At 44.7% G+C, this 22893-nt stretch overlaps 1 protein-coding gene and 1 long non-coding RNA gene across 5 annotated transcripts in view; one reads left to right on the forward strand and one right to left on the reverse strand.

The window, feature by feature from the left end:
- LOC116423883 (zwei Ig domain protein zig-8) overlaps positions 1 to 22893 on the forward strand; it is a 181490-nt gene that overhangs the window by 81518 nt on the left and 77079 nt on the right. The window lies entirely within an intron of this gene.
- Positions 1 to 22893, reverse strand: part of LOC143174528 (uncharacterized) — an 89074-nt gene that overhangs the window by 24177 nt on the left and 42004 nt on the right. For both annotated transcript variants that reach the window (XR_012998620.1, XR_012998621.1), the window contains exon 3: positions 3121 to 3323. This is a non-coding gene — a long non-coding RNA (uncharacterized LOC143174528). The remainder of the gene's footprint in view (positions 1 to 3120; positions 3324 to 22893) is intronic.

A 22893-nucleotide genomic window follows, 5' to 3' on the forward strand; every position in this document is an offset into this window, starting at 1 on the left:
TCATTGAGAATTTTGGGATAGAAGGAGTTAAAGAATTTTGCGTGGCACGTCTTTCCAACGCAAGTAGTTAACTACGGAATTTAAATTAACCCTCTATGCAGTACAAAATTAATAAATATCCACATACGAACACAAATTAACCATGTATTCAATACTTTCAATAATTTCATCAAACGAATATATTTTATAACTTTCAAGTTACAATGACGTTAAACTTTCACGCCTGAGTGTATGAAAGTTTAAGTTAACTGATTACTTAATTTTATTCACCACTTTCAGTGCAGAGATACATGTGCAAAGTTACATGGGCCTACAGAGGGTTAATGAACGAGAAACACGTATTTCGTTATATTTTGTTATATTACTTGAACGAGGGGACTGGAAAACAATCGAGACCAGTGATTCCGTCGCGCGCCCGCTAGAATTGTAGAATTTCTATCCGACGCTCGAAAAAACTGGCGAATCGTTGGCAGCGTGGACGAGGCCACGATCGGGCCAGCTATAAAACAAAGCCTTAGTCGATTGTCGGGACCAATGGATACATCCTCGATTGGACGGGGGCTTGGAAAAAAAGAGAGAGGGCCATCAGACTGAATATGTTTCGAGCGAAAACCATTTTGTGTGTCCGGCCAGATAAATTTCCTGTCTCGTTACTCCTCCCCGTTAGGTTGATCTCTTTCCACTGTCAAAAAAAGTCTGAACCGATGATTCCCGAACGTGTGTATCGGGTGGTTCGAAATTAACAGAGAAATGTTGCGTAATCACAGTGATATACAAACACTATTCGATCGATTCGAAGGAATGTTCAAAGTTGTCTGACCATGAACGTCTGAATCTACTAACTGAAATGAAACTCGCGAAACAGAAAACTGTTTGACTTAGGAATAAAATTAACTTCGAGTCACCTTAGCCTCTACGATTTATTTCCCAACTGTGATTAGTATAATTAGTATGTCGTTAATAATTTATGGGAAAAAGAGGCAGATTCTATGTGCATCCACGTTCTCTCAAGTGTAATAATTGATAGAATAATATTCCATTCGGATTCACGGGAATTTAATATTTATGTTTGTTAAACTCTATTTGGAATCTTCACTTAATCTGACCAAGGTCTGGTATAATTACTTTGTCATTAATAATTTATGGGTAAAAGGGACAGATTCTATATGCATCCACGTTCTCTCAAGTGTAATAATTGACAGAATAATATTCCATTCGAATTCACGGGAATTTAATATTTATGTTTGCTAAACTCTATTTGAAACCTTCACTTAATCTGACCAAGGTCTGGTACCATTCCTTTGTCATTAATAATTTATGGGAAAAAGAGACAGATTCTATATGCATCCACGTTCTCTCAAGTGTAATAATTGATAGAACAATATTCCACTCGAATTCACGGGAATTTAATATTTATGTTTGTTAAACTCCATTTGGAATCTTCGCTTAATCTCACCAAGGTCTGCGACCAATAACAGCCATCTCCTAATTAAATTACCACGTGTCATTAACAACAGAAGACCAATTTTAATGGCCATTGAAAGGACACGGGCGAAATGGAACAGGCAAGGGACACGGGAAAAAGGCCGCGCCGATGGAACGTGTTCCGCGATAAGGTTGCGCGTAGAAGCGGCTGGTCCAGTTGCACAGTTTCGACGTCGGACGCCGTTTTAATTACGACCGGCGTCCATAAGTCGATTCCGTATGGCAGACAACATTTTCTCGGTTTAATTACGCCGCCGCGCCGGCGGTTTCCGTTTCGCCTCCTGCTCCGCGGGAACGTCGGCGAACCGTTGACGAAATCCCGTGTTCCTTGGCGGGCGTAACAACGTATCGATTAATTATTAATTAAATCGAGCCGCTGCCGCGCGAACGATCCCGATATTCGTTACAGGGAAATTACGTGGCGCAGCTCCGCGAAAAAAAGCCGCGACACGACGCTTCGGGGATTCCGCGGCAATCCAAATTGCTGTCACACCGGCGCACCGCGCGTCCTCCGATCCCCGCGGAGATTACGCGCCGGTTACTTAATTAACCGAGGCCTTGGTTCATTAACGACATGAATTTTGTAACGCTCGCCGTTGAGTTTTGAGAACCGCCTTGAAAATTTCAGCGTTCAGTTTTGCGGGAGTTTCGCTTTGTTAGTGCTGTATCTGTAACGAAGTGACAGCTATGGTAAGAGGACCTTGGTTTAATTATGCGAGACTCGCGAGCTTTTGAGGTAGGAAGATTAATGTAATTATAGAACACGTGGAAGTCTCGTAAGAAGGGAGTGTTTCTTGTTTCTTTAACACTGGAACTACCGTGTATTTAATACGATTAATATATAATTCCCATAAAAATTGTAACAATATATTTTCAGTTTCTTCAGACATTCATTACAGTAGTCAATTAAAACTACTGATTTTCAAGATAATCTTGAATATTCAATGGCTTTAAGATATCAATAAATGCGGAACAAAAAATCAAAAGTCATTTTGACTGGCACGGTAGTTTTAGTGTTAAGCAGTTAACTGTTTGACGAGTATATACGTCATCGTAAAGACTGATATGATACTAATTCTTCCAGCGATGAATTCTTTATGTTTTCACATAAACATATAATTCTTTGTTTCGCTTTGATCTTTCATTAAAATACATTTGATGTGCATTCGTCCTGCGTTAAACGAGCACACACTCCATTTTTCGATTTTATTGCGCAGAACGAGAGGTTTCTCCAACTAAATTCCACAGTTATCTGATTAAATTGAGATACGTTAGAGGCAGTGAAGTATTTAATGCCACGAAAGTCAACAGCAAACTCTCAATTATGTTGTTTAACCCTTCATGGCCGGATGTCGACATTTCGACAGGATGAAATTCCCTTGTTTCGAAGATTAAGTGACAAATTATTGAATTACTGGAACAGCAAGAGGTTCACACGCAGCTTCCTCTTTTTTCTATTGTTTAAGCAATCGATATATAATTTAGCTTCATCTGCTGGAGGTTATTCGTATTTCAAGGAATCTCCGTCCGCAAAAGGTTTACACACTGCAGCGATGACTCGAGATTACCAACGAGAACGAGGAAATTCGATCTCCGAGAAAGGCCGGCGGCAAGAGGGAAAAATCGTGGACTCACCAATTAAACTCCAGGACGGTGTTTGGCCTGGAACACGTCGATGCCATCTGGCTTCATTCTTCAACGCCCCCGTCCTCCTCTCTCCGAGGATGTCGATAAAATCATTCGAGAGGGTCATCTAATTGTTTCCTCGGAGAGCGTCTCGGACATCGGGCATCTCGACCCTGTGACAAACGACGCTCGCCGAGCTTCTCTGATTATTCCTGCAAAAAAACATCGAAGATCAGCAGGCAAGAGGGGCGAGCAGCGGCGCGGAGAAAGCAGCGGGAGCAGCGATTTTTCGGTGCGACCACGTCGCGCGAGCTTTTCTTCCGCGGCGGAGCGTCCCCGTGAGTTTCCGAACGGAAAGTTCCGGCGGTTTTAATGGCCGCCGGGACGACGGGCGCCAAGAGAAGCGGCCGCAATTAGAAAGTTTTTTTGAAAACGCCGGGGCAAATGGAAACTGGACAATTAAGACGGGAAAATTAGAATTAAAAATTTCAAGCCTCGCCCCTCGGCGTTGCCGCGGACAGCCTCCGGTCCGCGGGACTCCGCGGGGAAGGGAAATAAAAGGGAGAGAGAGAGATAGGCCGGGCCGAGGGAAAACTGCTTTGTTGCAGGATCCTCGCGGAGCTACCGGGAAAATCTCGCGCACCGATTTCACCCGCGGGAAAATACACACGGAAATTCGACGGGAACGTCAAGGATGAAGAGCGAACGAAGTTTCCGCTAATTAGGCTGATGAACCCGAAATGTTCTTTTATTGTTGGCCGAAGATAGACCGTTAACCCGTTTAACGGCGTGTTCGGCGGGATCCGTTGAACGAACTTTGTAGCCTGTTTTCGAGGATATTTTCATGGTGCGTTTGTCTGTCTATGTTTATGCAATTTTCATTATGCAGTCTGACTGAGGGAAACCTACGTGAAACCCTAAACCATTTTTAACAGAGAATATCTAACTAGTGTACACTCATTTCAGAAATTCAAATTGCTCTACTGATGAGAGTTAATTATCTAACGAAGACACTTCACGGAACGATACTTTTTAATTAACACCTCGACGCTCACTTTGAAATCGGTGATGGACGAAAGAATTCTTTCTTTTGTTAATTAGCTGATTCTTAGGGAGTTCTGTCAACATTCCAGATCTTCAGAATAAAATTATATTTCATTTATAAAAGAATATATCCTGAGAATATTCAGTTATTACCATTTGCACTATCATTACACACAGCATCTACAACGTGTTAAATTAAAAAATTAACCCTTTGAACTCTAGGCTCCAATATTGCCCAGTTATAATGTTAAATATTTTAATGAATCTTAAAGAAACTGCCCTAAAATTATTTGATTTCAAAAAGTTTTAAAAGATCGAAGAAATGTTATAACATTTCTAATTTTCGCTGGGAATACTATAAAAACTAGTTGCAGTTGCTGATTACAAAAGAACCTGGAGTGGTTAACAATCTAACAGCCCTTCCCAAGTGGTCGTCCACCTCATCTCCGCTCCATCCTCTTGTTATTACGTACGAGACATCGCCCACCCTCGCCGACCGCATCTCCAGCCCCAAAGGACGAGGATTAACTCAGCCTCGGTGTCGCCGAATTAAAACGCTAATAACCGATATTTATTGGACAGCCTTCCGCGGGAGTTAAAAGTCGAATCGGCGTCGTTCCGGCCCCCTCGTTACGCCCGCCGCCGATTCCCGCAGAACCGGCGAAACTTTTACGGGCCCCCTCTGCGCGGAGTCCGGCAGCGGCCGCCATTGTTTCCCAAACAGGGGTTGTTACCACTTTTATGAGAGAGATTTCGGGCTTAGCCGGCCAGATAAGTTCGGCGCGCGCGTCGCTTTAATCGCCCCCACCCCCCGCGATCCTCGGTCTTCTCCTTCAACCCTTTCCCCGTGGGGATGAGCTTTCAACCCCCGCCGTTCGGAATCGTGTGATCCGTAGGATCAACCGGAAACGTACCGTCCCGGCTTCCCGCCGGACTGTTTACGAGTCCGGATTCCGTTTCCATTTCGAGAATATGGAATTCCGCGGAGACCGGCGAACGAAGCGCGTCGGTTAATTCCGTCGAATGGGCACAGACGCGGGAAACAATCGGGGGATCCCATTAATTCTCACCTTTCTTGACCCGCCGGGGATTCGCCGCGGCCACCCGCGATTTAACTACTCGAAAAGGGGAGCCGCGGGGACGTTGAAATTACGACGTCGCGGTAAAAAGCAATCCGAGGCATTCGTGATGATGATGTTGGTCGAACGAGGATTCTGAGTGATTTCGCTTGTATCTATAATCTCTGAATAACATCTCATCGAAGTTACTTTCGAAATTTGTATGTAGAGATGAAGGAATTAGTGAAAATGAGATACTTTTATTGAGATAATTATTCTGTCGATAGTTTGTGATCTGGTAACAAGAAAACGTTGGTGTTACGTGTGATCATTCGTCAAACTTATTGCAATGAGTCTCGAATTAATTTTTAGAATCATCACACGTTCTAACACCAACGTTTTCTTGTTACCAGATCACCAAACTATCGACAGAATAACTATCTCGATAAAAGTATCTCATTTTCACTAATTCCTTTCATCTCCACATGAAAATTGCGAAAGTAACTTCGATGCGATGCTACTGATAGATTATAAACTACTTGTTAATCTAAATCAAGCACTGTTAATTCCCAGGCTAACAAGGCAGGTAACAATTGAAACACGATTTCTAATGGATTCATGTTATAGTCCAACGATTTTTCGGTAAGTTCGCGTTGCGCTCGCGGCTAGGTGGATTATTCAAAGCGGAGAGGAGCGACGCGGATCGAGAGATAGGTTCAGATACACGGGAACGTGAAAGGAATACGCGATATCCTGTGAAATTCAGTATGACCGACGTTTCCGGTGTCTTTCGCCGTTCGTCCGGCACGCTCGTTCATTTTACGAGAACCGGCTCGCTCCTCCGCCTCGTTTTTCCCTCTCGCCGTCCGCTCGCGTTTCGTCAAGTTGACCCCTGGTCCGCTCGCAAATACACGGTAACGCGCGACCTCGTTTGCCTTTACGCCGCTCTCGCGTATTCCGTTTCCACGGGCGCGACGGTACCATTTAGAAAGACGAGACCCACCCCCCGGATCCGTCCCCGATACATTTTATTACGGCATCATAATGGTATCGGGGGATGAAAAATTGCGAGAACACCGAACGCGGTAGTGAACGATGTGGGATACACGTCGCGCGAACCGACGGCGGAATTCTCGCGCTGAGAATTCGAACGTGGCGGCGAAGGGTTGAAAAGTGGCGGACAGGGAATCGGGCGGTTGAAAAATTGTGGAAATAGAGAGAAAAGGGCGGATCTCGGGGTGGTTGCTCTTAGAATTCTTGGGAACGCCTGTATTGAGAGGTTGATGGAGGGGGTGGTCGGCGGGAATACGTTACGTATGAATTGGTGGTGTGAAATTGTGGAAATGGCGGAGATCGAAGGGAAAGAAGCATGCACTTGTCTTCGAATCTGTTGGAAATGCATGTAATATCTGCGCGAGAGTGTCGGAGCAGATCGGGCGTTGAAACGTGGGAAATATCGGATGAGAAATGTTCGACATCTAATATTGTCAAGGAAATACAACGAACGTACGAAGGGGTTGATTGACTGTTCAATAATTAGAAACAGAGAAAAATTATGCAGCAGCAAAACAGGAACTCGGAAATATCCTCAAACCTGTCAAACACATAAAAAACACCCGAACTCACGAGCAGAAGAAAACGATTAAGGGTTGAACGTCCCTCGGATACAGAACGCGCGGAAGTTCCAACATTCTGACAGGTTCAGGCGCGCAGAAACTCGAGCAGTCGGCAGAAGTAGACGCGGGAATCGTTTCGCGAGAAGTTCCCCGCCGAACTTTAATCGCAGAAATAATTACAATATTACAGCGGCCATTACCCCGTAACAAGTCAATTAAACTGCATTTTCCCCAGCCATCCATTTCCATCGAGAAACCGGCGTCGACCGTCAAAGTGCACGGAGCAACGGGCGCGCTGTAAATTACAACGTGATCGATACAGAAGCCTCGAACAGGCCGCTCTCGCCGTCAAAGACGTCGCAGCGTCGTCTGGTCGTTACGGAAAGCGTCGATTCGAGGGCGCGACGGCATCGACAATGAAAAATAAATAACGGGAGCGGGGGTGGGTGAGAGCCCCAGAAAAAGCGAGGAGCGCGGCGGCGAGCGGGGGAGCGATAAATAGTGGAAAAACACGACGGAAGGGAGGGCAACGAGAAAGAAAAAGGGGTGCCTGCAATTTATTCATTGACACCCGGAGCATTTTAGACAATGAAACAGTATCGACCACCCCCTTTCTCTCTATTCCTTCTCGTTCCGTTCGAGTATCGAATCGAACACGGACGCGCGCGACGCGCCGGAACTGGCCTGGTCCTCGGGTCGGGGGTCGGTTTCATTTAAGCGTATCAACTCGCCGGTGTTCCGGCCCAGGCCGCTCGCCGGGAACGCGACTTCGCTATCGGACAGTCCTCATCCCCGATTAACTTTAACACCGGGACCCGCTCCGGACAGGCTGCCTTTCTCTCTCCCCAAGGCCGATGCATAAAAATTTCAGCGGGCTGCATCGGTTAGCGCTCCGAGAGACTAACGCGCGCGTAATGAAAGCGCTACACGTGCCGCGAGAAATAACGATTCGTCCCCCTTTTCACCCCGATGTTTTTTATTCTTCGTCACGCTCCCTCCGAGCGCGGGGCGGGAGCGAAAATGAACTTCGAGCGACGCGACAACTCCCCGAAATATTTCGGTAATTGATATTTCGGGTTCCTCTGTCGCTTGTTCTTCATCCCCCGTGTCCATCGGCGCTGGGAATACGCCGGCCATCGTTCGATGAATTTTTTTTCGAGCTGATCGGATGAGATCGTCTCGGCTTTCAGGCGTATCGTTAGGAGTCTCTTTCATCGAGACGATTCGGTTCGGCGGATCGACGGCCGACTGTTTTCGGGAATTACCGGCTCGTCTGGCGGTGAAAGGGGTGGTTCGATTGTATCGGGATTGATCGGGAATTTGTGGAACTATTGGGAGGGGAACCAAGTGTTTACTGAATGAATAAGTGTTTGATTATTGTGTTCCCTTGTGTCGATGATCAAATGTTCTGTTGTCGCTGAAGATAAGAGTGATAGTTACGAGTTAATGGAGAGTCGTAAGAAGTGGAGTATATAATTGCAGATGAGAGTGACAGAATAATTGCTCTTTAGATCGACGTGGACCAGCGAACTTCTATTTTCTAATGAATAGTATTCGATCGAGATTGAAATAGTTGCTCCAAATTTTGTTATCGCCGGCGTGCGCTGGAAATACAGAATCAAGCGGAATATGGGTCACGAAAAAACGATAACAGAGACTGTCGCGGAGCCGGCAACGGCGGATTAATGATTCGAACACTTTCAATCGAATATTCCCGGAATTCGCGGAGCGAGACGGCACGAATGGGATTTCTTGAAACTCAGATTAGTTCGTTCGGGGAAGGAAGCTTATCGAAGCTGATCAAAGCGAGCCAAACTGAATGCTGACTGCGGGGAGGGGGGCGGCGGTGGGAGAGGCGGTAATGAGAAACGAAAGGAGGGACAGAATTCACCTCATAATCTCCGTAACAAGCGCCCTCTTCATCCCTCTTTTACCATCGCAGCTGGTGAGGGCCCCTCTTCAATAAATCACGTGCTCCAACACCGTGTAAACAGGGCCGACTTAATAAATCTAATTATCTGCGGCAAGGAAGAGCGAAAGAGAGAGAGAGAGAGAGAGAGGGAGGGAGAGAAAGGTTGCGCCGTCGTAGAAAAATAATTTATCGCGCGGAATATTCGCCGCCGATATCTCGCTTCCTCGTGCTCGATCGACTTCGAAACTGTCCGTGAGGCTATTTATTAGCTCGCGAAGCGTACAGGCGAACGAAAAACACGCGGCAAAAAATATTAATCCTTAATCAGGAGTGCACCTGTTTTTCGTCGAATTACCCGGCAAATAAAACGAGAGCAATTCGACCGTGCCGGATCATTCGTTCGCGTCTTTTTGTTATTCTTCGTTTCTTCTCGCCGCCCCCGCGCTTTCGCGTCTCTTCAGAAATTAATAGAATTACCCAGCGCTGCGACACAATTTTAATTTTAAATCATTCCCCGCATTGGCGCATAACGCCCGGCCATAAATCCGCCGCGGTGATACACATAGTTTCAGCTTAACCGTGGAGCCCCGCTGGAAATTAAACCAGATTTTTAAATGGCTCGAAAGGAGCATCAATTCCTTGCCGAGTCATTTACCCCGCCACCTTCCGCGTGTCTCCGCTCCCCGATATATCCTTGTTTCCCATTCGATTCCGCCCGCCCCTTGCCGTCCGCCGCCCCCTTTTTCTCTCGAAAACTTCCGCGGAACTTGCCGATTACGGATTTGATAGTGTTTTTTATGGGGTCCAGCCCTGGAAGCAGAATTCCAGGGCGTGCAATCGCGGCGAACCATCTTCGAATTCAACCCCTCCGCCCCCCAATCGATTATCCCCTCTTTTCCCTGGATTAACCCATTCGCAGCGTACATTTTGTTCCCGGTATAGAGGAGATTCGTTGAATTATTCTTCCGCAATTGTATCGAACGATAATCGCTAGAAATGTCCGTAATTAATCGGTACGGATTCATCGGGAATCGGTGAAAAATCGTCGCCTATCCTTTCGGACGTACGCTCGGTATTTATCGGCGATAAACAACTATTTCAACATTAATAACCCGCCGATAAGAAAGAACAATTGTATATTTATCCTTTATCAACATTGCCTCTAACGATTCACGAGCGGCGATAGGAAAATATTCAATTCAAACTGAGGTAAACACAACAATATTTACTATTGCTAAACCCAACTCGAAATGCCCGTAACGAATCGAACGGAACGCGAGACGAACGATTAAAATATCTCACGTTCGACGTATTAACGAGATTTCCAATCGAACGGTCGACTTCTATCGCCGGCGGATCGACCGAACGCCGGGGAACGGTTCCTTACCTGTACAAAGAAACTGCTCCCGCGTCCAATTAACCGACTAATTAAAGTGCCATTACGGTAAGAACCCCCGGAAAACTGGAAGAAATGTTATTCGACGGGGTGCAACGTAAGCAGTCCCGAGGGACGGTAAAAGCGAACGAAGAAAGGGGCGGTCGGGGGTTAAATTCGGAAGTAAGTAGAACGAAGTCTCGGCTGTTGGAGGATCGTAAAGGAACTCTGTTATTCGGGGTAGGTCGCAGCCGAGCGTGCCAGTCGCGAGTCGAAAGTCGAAGGGGAGTCGAGGTTGAAGGACCCCGAACAGCCATAAGACCGAGTCGCGTCGCAAACAATTCGCCGGAACGTTCGCAGCCACGTTAATTCCCGGAGTTGCGTACTAATAAAAGTAATCGAGAAGTTCCGAGCGCGAGGAAAGTAATGTCGCGCGGATGGAACGTCCGGGAAACCGGATATTCGGTTTGCTGCGCAAACGCACGGCTGCTTGGGCTATCGAGTCTCGACCGGACGAGTTTCGCGGACTGGAATCGCGGGGAGGGAACCAAGTCTGGCTGAATTCAGACGCGAGGGACGGCCCCGCGCGGCTGAAATCAGGCGCGTACGGACTCCGCGCGGGGAAAGAACTTAGGCTGTCATCGGGGAATCGGAGTTTCTCAGCCCCAAGTGAGCTTCCACTTTACGTCTTCCACACACGGCCCGAGTGGAGCGTATTTCGCGGGAAACGATTTCGGGAATAACAATGTTCGCTTCGTGCGTGCGCAAGAGGAATGGAATGAGCTTCCCGGGTAATTGGGAGTAATTGAAATGGACAGGTATCTGGGTGGATAGACATTGAATCTTTTGAATTTAGGAAACTTCGGGATTTTTTCAGTTTGAATATTAGAGGATGTAACGTTTGAAGAGACTCGTTACATTCTGTTGGACGTAACGGGAATTAAAATTATGCATCGTTTCATTTTGGGAGTAGATGAAAATTTCAGGTTGTCGGTCTTTCGGATATTCTTTTGATATATTCTCCAGCAGACGCGAATACCGATATTAGTATCCATTCGAAGACACCTGTCTGTACACGGCGGGCGTGCTCCACTTAAACGATACAAGTCACGCGAGTTAATTACCAGTCACTCGAACCGAAACTCCTGAAAGCACTTCTTAACGGATTCCAACCGTTCCCTCGGAAAGCTTCCGATCTTATCTCCGAGTCAATTTGCCGTCGTCCCATTTTCAAATTCTATTGTTCCGGCTTGTTCCCTCGTACCAATTTTTCCCGCGACTTTGCTCTTCTCGCCGTCTCTCGTATTTCCTACTGGCGTCGTGTACCTCTCCCTACATCACGTTGTCAGATTCGCTCGTCGACAAGGTGCATAAGGACCCCGTCATCTCGACGTTACCCCCGCGGTGGAAATAAAATTTCCCCGCAGCGAACGTCGTTATCCGTTGCGAGAGACGCTCGCGTGCTTTCCCGCTCGCTCGCTCCCTCTCTGCACGCCCGCAAAATCCCGTATATACGGTCCGTAAAATAGTTCCGCGGAGGAACGGAGTTTTAACAAGTTAAATGGCACGCTTCCTCCTCGCCACCCCCGTTTTTCACGAGAGCCCACCCTTCCTCTCTTTTTCTGCCGTAATCTTAGCCGGGAGCATAGATAAATCTGCTCTAATTAATCATTTGCAATTTAATCGCGATATATGCGCTAGAATTACAACTTAATCCACTTCTGTTACATTAATTTAACATCTACCAACCCTTTCGTCTGCAGAATCCCAAAATGAAATGACAAGAGAACATTTTATCTTAACCCTTTTTCCTACAACGAGTGAGACTCGTGAAGATTTTCAACGTTTCAACGAATTTATATATTGCTCAGTTCATTCGAATTCAAAATAAACATTATTTCTCTGTAATCAACTATTATACTTAACCCTTTGCACTCGGAAGCTTTTCACTGCAAACATTCTCCCATTTTCGATGAAACATAGACGACACTATTAGGACTAATTAGAAAACATACGTGAATTAAGAAGCAAAGCCATTTCATATAAATAATTCACGTATCGATGCATTATACAAAACTCAATATTGTATATAACACTTTGTAATTTTGTTATATCAAATCAAATGGTGACTGAGAGTCACCTCTCGACTGCAAAGGGTTAAAATTAAATATAGGCATAACATAAGCCTTAGAATTTTTCTCTTTCCAATAAATTATCAATGACAAACCACCCGTATTGATCAGAGTTGAAGAAATCATAGGCCAAGGAGTTAAAATAAATTCTCAAATATCTCTACATCTAATATATCACAGAATCTATACTGACATACACAATAAAACAACAAATAAACTAAACATACACTAAAACAGTAAGATATTCAACACCTAATACATCTCCATATTTCACAAACGATATTCCTCACTCACCGAATGATTTGCAAAAATCCCCTCGGCCGCTTAAAGGGTTTATCTGACCGCGAGGAACGCGATCGATCATTTTCCCTCGTCGCGCCGTCCTCCTTTTCCGTCCCCTTTTCGACGCGCCTTAAAAACGTCGCTCGAGATGAATGCAATCGTTACCGGTGGAAAGAACGACAATGTTGAAGCGCTCCTGACAGAAATTCCTCCCATTCGAGACTCGGAGAGAAGATGCATCCTTCCCGTGGAAACTTTACGCCTCGTCTTTATCGCCGCCTCCTCCCTCTCCGCCCCCCGGCGTCCCCGGGCAACCCCTTTCTCCATCTCGGTCCCCTATTTTCCCCGGTTACCTCCCGCCCTACCCTCCCTCGGCGAGCACTTCTTACTTTGAGGAATTACTTCACCGCGTTACTTATCTCGAATTAATACGTCTTCCATTTTGCCAGCGATTTTCCCTTTCGGCTACTTTGTTCTGGGCAATTTCGCGTAATGGAAGTCCCGGGCGTGCCGCCCCGCTCCGGGAAGAATAACGGCCGGGCGAGGTTTATCCCGATGCGCGATTTTTCGACTGCTCCGCGCGGAATTGTGCATTTTGATTGATCGCCCGGCGAATCGGGGATTGATCGGTTTCGCTTTAACTCGGGATTTCCCGTTGATTTTTCGGGGATCGGTTTCAATCGAGCCCCCGATTCGGCTGGATTTAATTCGAGAGGGGAATGTTTAAAAATTTCATTGCCGGCGAAATCGCGGACCGAGCGGGATGTTGTTCGAGGCGGGAGCCTCGCGCGCGAGAAAATTGCGGAAGCATCGGGGATTAGTCGTTGTAATTATTTTATGCGGAACGTATCAATTATTCCGCCGGTTAATAGAATTCCGATATGTTTTAGTAGTATCCGGATCGCGTTAAAATTGCGTACAATTATCGACGGATTATATAGCGTATTAATGTTATTAAATATGTAATAGGAATGTCACATTACGTATTAAAATTACGCCGATCATTCCTGCGTTAGTCGGATAATTAATTGAACGCGACGGAATTGAATGGCCGGTACTTCCGCGCGTTTTCAGAGTAGAGGAATATTTCCTGAAGAATCGCGTATTCACTGAGCACGATGATCCTCGGATACGTATGCCGAGGTTACCGCGAACGGATTACAATTGGAAAACGTTTAATGGTTTCATAAATCCACTTTACAACGTAGGAAGCCCTCAAATTATCCTTACGTTCAACAATGGTAGCGAAGTTCCTTGTGCGTCCTTTTCCAAGACTTCCAGCGGTTACTTTGCATCGTAGACGTGCCCTCGGATTAACGAAAGATACAGAGGTGCTCGAAGAATATCTAGAATCTCGAGTTTCAACTGTACGGCCGGAACATAATAAATGTTTCGCTTTATTTCTCTTGTCCGACCAATTTCACAGAGTGTACTCGGGCTCTATATTAAATCGCTCATCCCGAGCGGATTCCTTTTACGTCTAACCGACGACAGAAAATTTATGAGCCCATCAAAAGCCGTAATAAAAATTCGATACCATTCGCTACCGTTCCGATTCCTCATTCCGGTTTTATAAGGAAAGTCATGCGAACTCTCCGGGATACTTCGCTTCCCGCTGTTACGCTCATTTTAATCGCGACGCAACAGAGAGAGGCGGTCGGACGTGATATTTTTATGCGGCGATTTCCGCGGAACTGCTTCGGACGCGTATACGGAGCGTATTCAATATTAAGACACGCGGATGATGAATTGCCCGTGCTCGTCTTATAAACTTTCCTACGCGTGGAGAAACTACCCTTCCGACTGTTCCAACGGTTTACCGTTCTCGCGCAGCACCGGCAATCTTAGCGTCGTTCCGGAAAGATGTACAGCCCCCGCGAGAAGTGCATATTAAATCTTGCCCAAACATTGTTTTGGCTGCAGTCGGGATGGAACTCCGAATGCCTCGGTGTTCGGGAAAAATGTATACTGGCACGGAACTACAATGCACACCGTATATGAAAAGAATCCTGCTCGAGAGATTCTGACGAATCAGTTGGTTGTTAAATATAATCGATGCTGTTAGGATACTGATAAAACACTAAATATTGTGATTGTCAGTCTGTACTTTGTTGAATTCAATTTGGAAACTCTAGAATCTAGATCAACTGAATATTTTAGAGTCTAGCAGGTCAAAAGAGAAAATCAAATATCGAATTTCCAATGTACAAAGTTACAGCAATCTCGAAAAATTCCACCAATTTAACCCTTTGAACACTTCTAAGAACTCTCGAATCCAGATCGCCTGAATATTTCATAGTAAATCATATCAAAAGAAAATAAACTATGAAACTTCCAATGTACAAAGCTTTACAATCTTGTTCTCAAATAAATTCCACTAGTTTAACCTTTCGGACACTTCTAGAAACTCTAGAATCCAGATCACCTGACTATTCCATAGTAAATTCTGCCAAAAGAGAAAATAAACCATCATGTTTCCAATGTACAAAGTTACATCATTATTCTCAAATCAATTCCACTAGTTTAACCCTTTGACCACTTCTAAAAATTATAGAATCCAGATCACCTGAATATTCCATAGTAAATCGTGTCAAAACAGAAAATAAGCCATCAATGTTCCAATGTACAAAGTTACATGATTGATCCCGAAAAGATTCCACCGATTTAACCCCGTAGACGCTTGTACAAGCGATTCGCCGCGCCAGCAGCTGCAGGATTAATATTCTGGCCGAATTAAGAGGCAAACGTCGGAACGATCGAAGACGTTATTACGCTGGAGAAGTTGAGAATCGCGCTGCAGACGCGCGTAGCGATTCTCCGCGGCGATAGCCGGGCCCATTCGCGTCCGCAATTACGATGATCGAAGAAGTTCGATTGGACGCGTCGCCACCCCCGCCGACAGCCGGCAGCCGCGCGATCGTTTCGAGTTTTCCAACATCTGCAGCGGCGCGGCTGCGAATGAACGAGGTTTCGACGCTCGTGTCGAACCCTAACGAGGAAATCGAGGGTGAAACGACGTGAAACTTCGGATTCGGGATCCGCCGCCGATACCCGCGCGGCTTTCGGGACCCCACGCCCGCCGGAACACTCTTGACCCGGCCCGTAATTATATCAGATTCTCATCCGGTTATAGTAAACTACTTTTGATCGGGAATCAAAGATAAATCCGTCACGTCCGCGAGCTCCACCGCGATTCCTCCGCTGCTTTATCGTGGCGGGATGTTCAGTAAGTGGCGTTCGAAAGTTTCAGATCGTTTTGGGAATTGAATCCACATATTGATGTGCTGTCATTAACGTGAAAAGTATGATTACTAAATATTTAACATTAGCTTTACGAAACGCGTCACTTTGACGCATATGAAATTCGATAAACATTATTTACTAAACGTTTACGTCGATCGATGCAATTACGAGAATATGTATCGCAATGTCTATTTTAAAACCCCCGATTTCTAAGATCTAAACGAATGAATATTCATTTTTCTAGGAACAGAATAAACTGTACAATAAACGTCCGTAAACGTGTTAATGTAATATGTTGAAAAGTATACATTAAGTTATTGTTATAATAGAAAGTAAGTGTTATATTCTTTTTAAACTGATCTGAAGACTGTAGAACATGCTGAATTATTTATTTCTAAAGAGATATGTATAAAATAGATGGTTTTCTAAAGCCTTTATTGTGTAAGGAAGGTTCCAATAATGAATTTTCGAATTTCACTCTGTATTTTTATCCGTTGCGTTAGATTCCAGATATTCTACAGGAATATGATACTATATACAATGAATCTTAGATTTCAAGTAATTCTAGTGTACAGTTAATATTCATTACATTCACTATTTCCACATATTTGACACGCATTTTCCACAGGAAGAACGGAACTAAGGAAACTTCACTCTCCTAAAGTTCCCTGAAACTCCGACTACAGACTTATCAAAATCCGTTGCACCCTTGAATAATACAGAATTCTATGAAGACAACATAGAAAACCGTGGAACACTCTACAGTCTACTTATAAAAGCAAAACGCTCAAAGTCTCGGTCGCGACGAAGTCGTCGATTTGTAGATCGATATAGATTCAATAATTTTTATTTTCGTTCGCAAGGTACGGCGAGGGAGAGACCGCGGCTAGGGCTCCCCGGGAACTCGTTTTCCTTCCTTGACCCGTCGATTTTCCCCGGGAGATGTCGACTGCGCAATCGGAAATGACGAGATTTGACGGAATTTAGTTTTGATGCGATGCTCCGCTCCGTGGAAATCCGGCAAAGGGAGTAACCGAGCGATATCGGCGACGCTGAACCTCCCTCCCCTCGGCCGCTCCCGCCCCCCCGCCGTCGTGTAGCCTTCGATATCGTCTTTCTTTCCGTCCTGATCTTTTCCGTTTGATTCCGGTGCCGCACAAATCGAATCGAAAGTAGGACACAGGCAAACAGGGTTCGTTTATCTCGCGCGTTCCCCCGCGATCACCCATAGAATTTTGATCGGGGGCGTGATTTTCGAAATGCAAAACGCCCGGACCGATCCCGCCCGCCCGCTCGCTCGCTCGCTCGCTTCCACACTCGACGCCGCGCCGTTCCGAAAATTTATGCGAGATGTCATTACCGTAGATTTCGTGTCACAGCCGCCACCGGCGCCTAATGAACCGGATCGTTTCCCGCGCGTTTTATGCAACTTTGACGCCATTACGGCCCCTCCGACTGCCATTAATGCTTTATACGTTCTTCCGAAAGGGAATTTTTAATGTGCCCCAGAACGCTCGTTATACCCTGGAAATTGTGAATACGTGTTTTATGATATACTATGTGGGTAATTTATATTAAGAATATTCTCCTCGTCGAGGGAGGAAATTGGATAGAACCGGTTTTAGGAACGAGCTTAATAGAAACATTCGATTATGCTCTGACGAAGTTCTACGTGTATTAATCGCATCTAATCATTGCGCATATTAAACTATGAATTGAACTAATTCACTGGGAACTGGACTATTGTAATTCCTATCTACTCGTTTCCAACTTTTGTAATTAATATATGGATGCGACCATTAGACCGTAGAATAAAATCCAATCAAAAAATGTAATAAGATCTTTATAAAATTCCAATTTGTAAATTAACGATAATCTTGTAATCAGTCCCATTTCATCCTAATACAATTATTCCTATAGTTACTTCAGCATAATTAACACATCGAATGCCGCACGATTTTAAGGTGCAGAATACGCGAAATGAAGAAAGTATAATATTAAATGATTTTTGCCGAATGTCCCCGCATTATCGTTATTTATAATATAAGAATGTTTTTATATAATCATTGTTTAATTGAGAGAATCACAGTGACTGAATTTGGGGATCACCGGTGACCCCTATGGCATTCAACGTGTTAACCCTTTGCACTCGGGAAGTGACTCTCAGTTACCACTTGATTTAATACAGCAAAATTATAAAGTCTTATATATAATATTAAGCTTTGAATAACGCATCAATACGTGGAATATTGAAATCAAATAACTATCCTTCTTAATTCATATATGTTTTCTCATTAATTACTTTCAAAAAAGATCGTCCGTATCCTATCAGAAAGTGTTTCATATTTCTAGTGAAAAATTTTCGAGTGCAAAGGGTTAACCCTTAGCACTGCAGATGGTTATGTAATTTCTCAGCAACTGCAACTAATTTTTGTGGTATCTCTAGCGCAACTAAAAAATGCTATAACATTCCTTCTTTTATTTTTCTTCTCAGTACAAAATTTGGATGTGTAGAAAATCTAATAATTTCAGGCTAGCTTTTTTTTATTCATTAAAACATTTAACCCTCTGCACTCCGAGAGTTTTCTACCAAAAGTACCCAACACTTTCCGACGAAATATAGTTAACACTTCTTGAAACTGGCTTCACGAGAAATCGTACATAAATAGAAGAAAGAGGCTGCTTATTTTAATATTTCACATATTAATGCATCACGCGAAATTTAACATTAAATATCATACTCCATAATTTTTCTGCGCCAAATCGACTGGTGACTGAGAGGAGCCTATGGAGTGCAAAGGGTTAATATTATAACTGCTGCAATATTGGAGCCTACAGAGTTCAAAGGGTTAAATGATGCTAGCGCCGTTTGCGGTTCACGTCGAGTCCGTCTAAGCGTATCAAATTCTTCCCGGCACGCGTGGTTCGCCGTCGACGCACGGGTCGAATCGCGAACAGTTCCGCGGATTTATCGAACAGAGAAAACCGGTCCCACCCCCCATTCAACGAGCCCCGTATCGTATTGTTCTATTGGAATATATGTCCGGATGGTGCGTTCTCCTCGAGTTCAGCCCTCCGCCTGCCGAGCCGAGCGACGTTCACTACACGCTATTTCCGGCGAGATTGTCGAAAGCACCGGGATAAAGTTATATCGTATTTCCGGGACTCCCTACGGGTCCCCGCCGATACTCGAACTTTCGGTAATTGACGAACCGTGGAGAGCCGTGCCGGCGGTGCACACCGGCGGCTGAAAATCTTTAACTTCGCGTTATTGCCGTCGGTTTACTGTCGAACGGCTTTATAAAGGAAGACACTTCCTGCGATGGAATAAACGTATCCCGCCCCATCCCCATCCCCCCCGCAGCCGCGCAGCCCCCATCCACCGGAGTCCTTCCCCGGTGTCCCTGATTCGATGAAAGCCCGACGACCAATGGGAAACTTTCCGCGGCCGACTGTCCCGCTCCACGGCAATCCGATTTAACCGAATGATAATTTAGACGGCGGATGTTTACGTCCATTTCGATTTTCCCGGATTATTTCACGGCGCCCCGAGTCAAAGGGGCGCGTTCGTTTCGACGGTTAATGCGGCCGTCGACGGTTTAACGCACGGCACCGCCGTCGCCGTTGATGTTCGTTCGTTTTACAGTGTATTGTTCGCTGGATTATCGAGCGACTTTGTTCCTTTTTACGGATTTCCTTTGGATTTTAGAGTGGAAGGGGTTTCAGCCGGATTTAATGAGTGCAGAAGAGGGAAATGTTTCGAGGATTGAACGTTGTTATGGGATATTTGCTTGTTCCACGAATTCTTTTTCAATATCTTCGTGGGTGGATTAAACGGATATTCAGTCGCCGATCACGCGTGATCGCGAATGGTTCGAACGCAGCAATTAATTCAATTATGACTAAAGTGATTGCGTCGGGCTTGTGATTGCGAAGTGTATAACTGAATCGACAGTCACATCTGATTCCTGTACTCATCCCAATCAAATTAATCAATATAGTAACATCCTGATCGTATTAATTAAACATTTCCGAAGAAATGCGTATACTCTCGATGAAAAATGTCCAATCGCGCTTGAATCCAGTTTCTATTATTCTAACGATACTAATCGATGCAAAAAGCAGCGTTTTAATCAAGAACACTCCAGAACGAAGACTGTTTTTCGGTTCGAGACGATCCATCATTCGCGCAGTCGCGAGCGCGGAACGAACGCCGTCGCCGTTCCAACGGAAGGATCGATTCGCGAACCATCGAAATCCGGATGATCCGACTGTATGACGTTCGTTTATCCTCTCGGCGATAAGCCGAGGGTCCGCGGGCGTCGTCGCAAAAACCGGCGGCTCCCGAGAACCTCCGCGGGAGCCGTCGTTCCTTGTCGGCGCCATCTTTCCCGCGCGGTGTTACAATCTTCCGGGCGTCACGAAGATTACTTACCGGCCCGTCGCAAAAAGTTATTGGTTCAGCGGCTGGTCCGACGGTTTCCTAGATCGATGCACGTCGATTCAACGGACCGGCTCGCGCGGCCTCGCTGGAAATTGAAAATGATGCGTTGCGAACGATGCCCCGTCTCCACGGCAATTCCGCCGTGAGAACGGGAATTTTTACTTCGCCTCGCCGCTGATTCCGCTATCAGACTGGTAATTACGCGCCTTTGTTGCGGAATACAGCCGTGAACCGCTCCGGAACTCGATTGGAGTAGTAACGCTATCGGGAAGTTGGTTATTGTTCCCTGACGAGAGCGGAACCGCTCGAATGACGCTGATGCATGTGCTCGCTCTCTCTCTCTCTCTCCTTCTTTTTGTCGCTCCTCTCCTTCTCTCGCGCGCTCTTCGGCCGGATGCGCTTTTCACCTTTTATTTAACCCCGCGAAAGCGTATCGGTTGTTATACCGAGTGTAATCGAATCGTGAGACCGGATGGATAAACGGGGGAAATTCCCGGGGAACTTCTTTTCTAACGAGGGAACTTCGACGACCCGAGAATTCCGATTTGTTCTTTTTCCCTTATTTTTTTTTTCGAACTTTTAAGTCCGCCGGGGACCCCGATAAAAGTATCAGGCAATTTTTCTCGCTACCTTTTTTGGTTCTCCGGGGGTAACATCCCCTGAATGTTAATGAGTGTCTTCGCGTCCTCCTGTGTATCTTGCGAAGTACGCCGGCTGCGAAGAAATTGTTAGGGAGTTCCGTGAAGCAGTCGGTGTTGCCCGTGGAATCATTATGTAACTGATGAAACTCTGCTCTCTGATAAAGTTAACTTGTTACTGACGTTATTGGCGAATGTAATTTTTCCAGTTTTTATCGCAGCTTCAACGTTGGCTCCATTCGTTCCTATAATCTACTGTTAACTTTCGACGGACGTTCTCAGCTTTAGAAGCTAAAGAACTAAATAAAATCATTATTTTTTAAATCTACAAGCTTATGAATTCCATTCGTTCCTATAATCAACTGTTAACTTTCGATGGACGTTCTCAGCTTTAAAAACTTAAAGAACTAAATAAAATCATCGTTCATTTTATAAATCTACAAGCTATGAATTCCACATCAAGAAATCAGAGGTTTGATACTAACATTAGAACTACCGAGCATTTGATACGATTGAAATGTAATCGCTATGAATATTGTAGTAACAGATTATTTTCGGTTTTTTCAGATACTCATTATAGTATTCAAGTGAAACTATTTTCAAAATCACTTCGAATATTCAATGCTTTGAAGATATCAATAATTGCGAAACAGAAATGCTAAAGTCATTTTGACTGGTACGGTAGTTCTAGTGCTATTAATATTAGAAAGTAATAACCGATTGCAATAAAAATCTGAGGGACGCAGAGAGTTGATCTATTTACAACATTAAGTGATCTACTTTAAACTATTTATGTTCAAAATCATTTCGAATATTCAATGCTTTGAAGATATCAATAATTGCGAAACAGAAATGCTAAAGTCATTTTGACTGGTACGGTAGTTCTAGTGCTAATAATATTAGAAAGTATTAACCGATCGCAGTAAAAATCTGAGGGACGCAGCGAGTTGATCTATTTACAACGTTAAGTGATTTATTTTAAAGTAATTTCGAAAATGGCGCTGTCGGTGCTTTGCAGAACCGGTGCTCGCGGTTTCCGTGGAATTCGCCGTGGTAACGGGAACCACCGATAACGTCGGCGTGGAACGACGCTTCGAACTTCACGCGTAAAGAGGATACACGTCTGAAGGCTGGCCCGGCCAACTTCCGGCATTCCAGGTTCCCAGTGGGTAACATACGAACCCAGACGTGCCCCTAATTGTGTAAAGCTCCGATCGGCTGGGGAGTTCTACCGATCGACTGCGCCGTTGCTCCGGTTATACGCTTCGAATATGTTTATTACACGATCGTCTTAATTGACTTCTGTCTCGATCGTTATTGGGAGCTGCCGCGCCCTTACTCGCTTACAACCCCTTCTGCCATCACGAAATTGCATTTCGTTACGCAACGGATCTCCCGCCATTACCAACTTCCGTTGAATAATTTGAATTAATGGAAACCCGCGAATTTCGAACGACGCTTCCGTCTCGATTGATCGAATCTTATGATACATTGAGGAATTTTTGAATGGACTTTCTATTCGCCATGCTGATTACTTGTAATTTAATCTGATTATATAGGAATAAGAAAATATGTGGACTAGGATTTTTTGGAATCTTGTTCGAGGATGGAATATAATTTTATGTCGAGCTTAAGGTGTGTCTGACTATTGCTCGACACTTCTACTTGTAATGAGTAGACGTATTAACCTTTTGCTGACGAAGATTCTCTGAAATATACAAAACCGTCAGCAGGGGAAGCTAAATTAAATATCAATTACTCGAACAATAGAAAAATAGGAAACTACGTGCTGATCTCTTGCTATTCGAGTAATTAAATCATTTACTTAGTCTTCCAAATATGAAAATTTCATCTCATTGTACTGTCGACATTCGTCCGCAAAGGGTTAAGTCATTCTGCGTTTTGAAATTTTTATAATTCCAATAGTATCACTAACCAGTTATGTAACAGTTGTTAATAACACTACATTATTCAACACATGAATAATTCTCAAAAATATCCAGAAAAATGAATAATTCATAAATCCAGTTCTAGTAGA

Source organism: Nomia melanderi, chromosome 1, assembly GCF_051020985.1.
Source record: "Nomia melanderi isolate GNS246 chromosome 1, iyNomMela1, whole genome shotgun sequence".
Classification (NCBI taxonomy): domain Eukaryota; kingdom Metazoa; phylum Arthropoda; class Insecta; order Hymenoptera; family Halictidae; genus Nomia; species Nomia melanderi.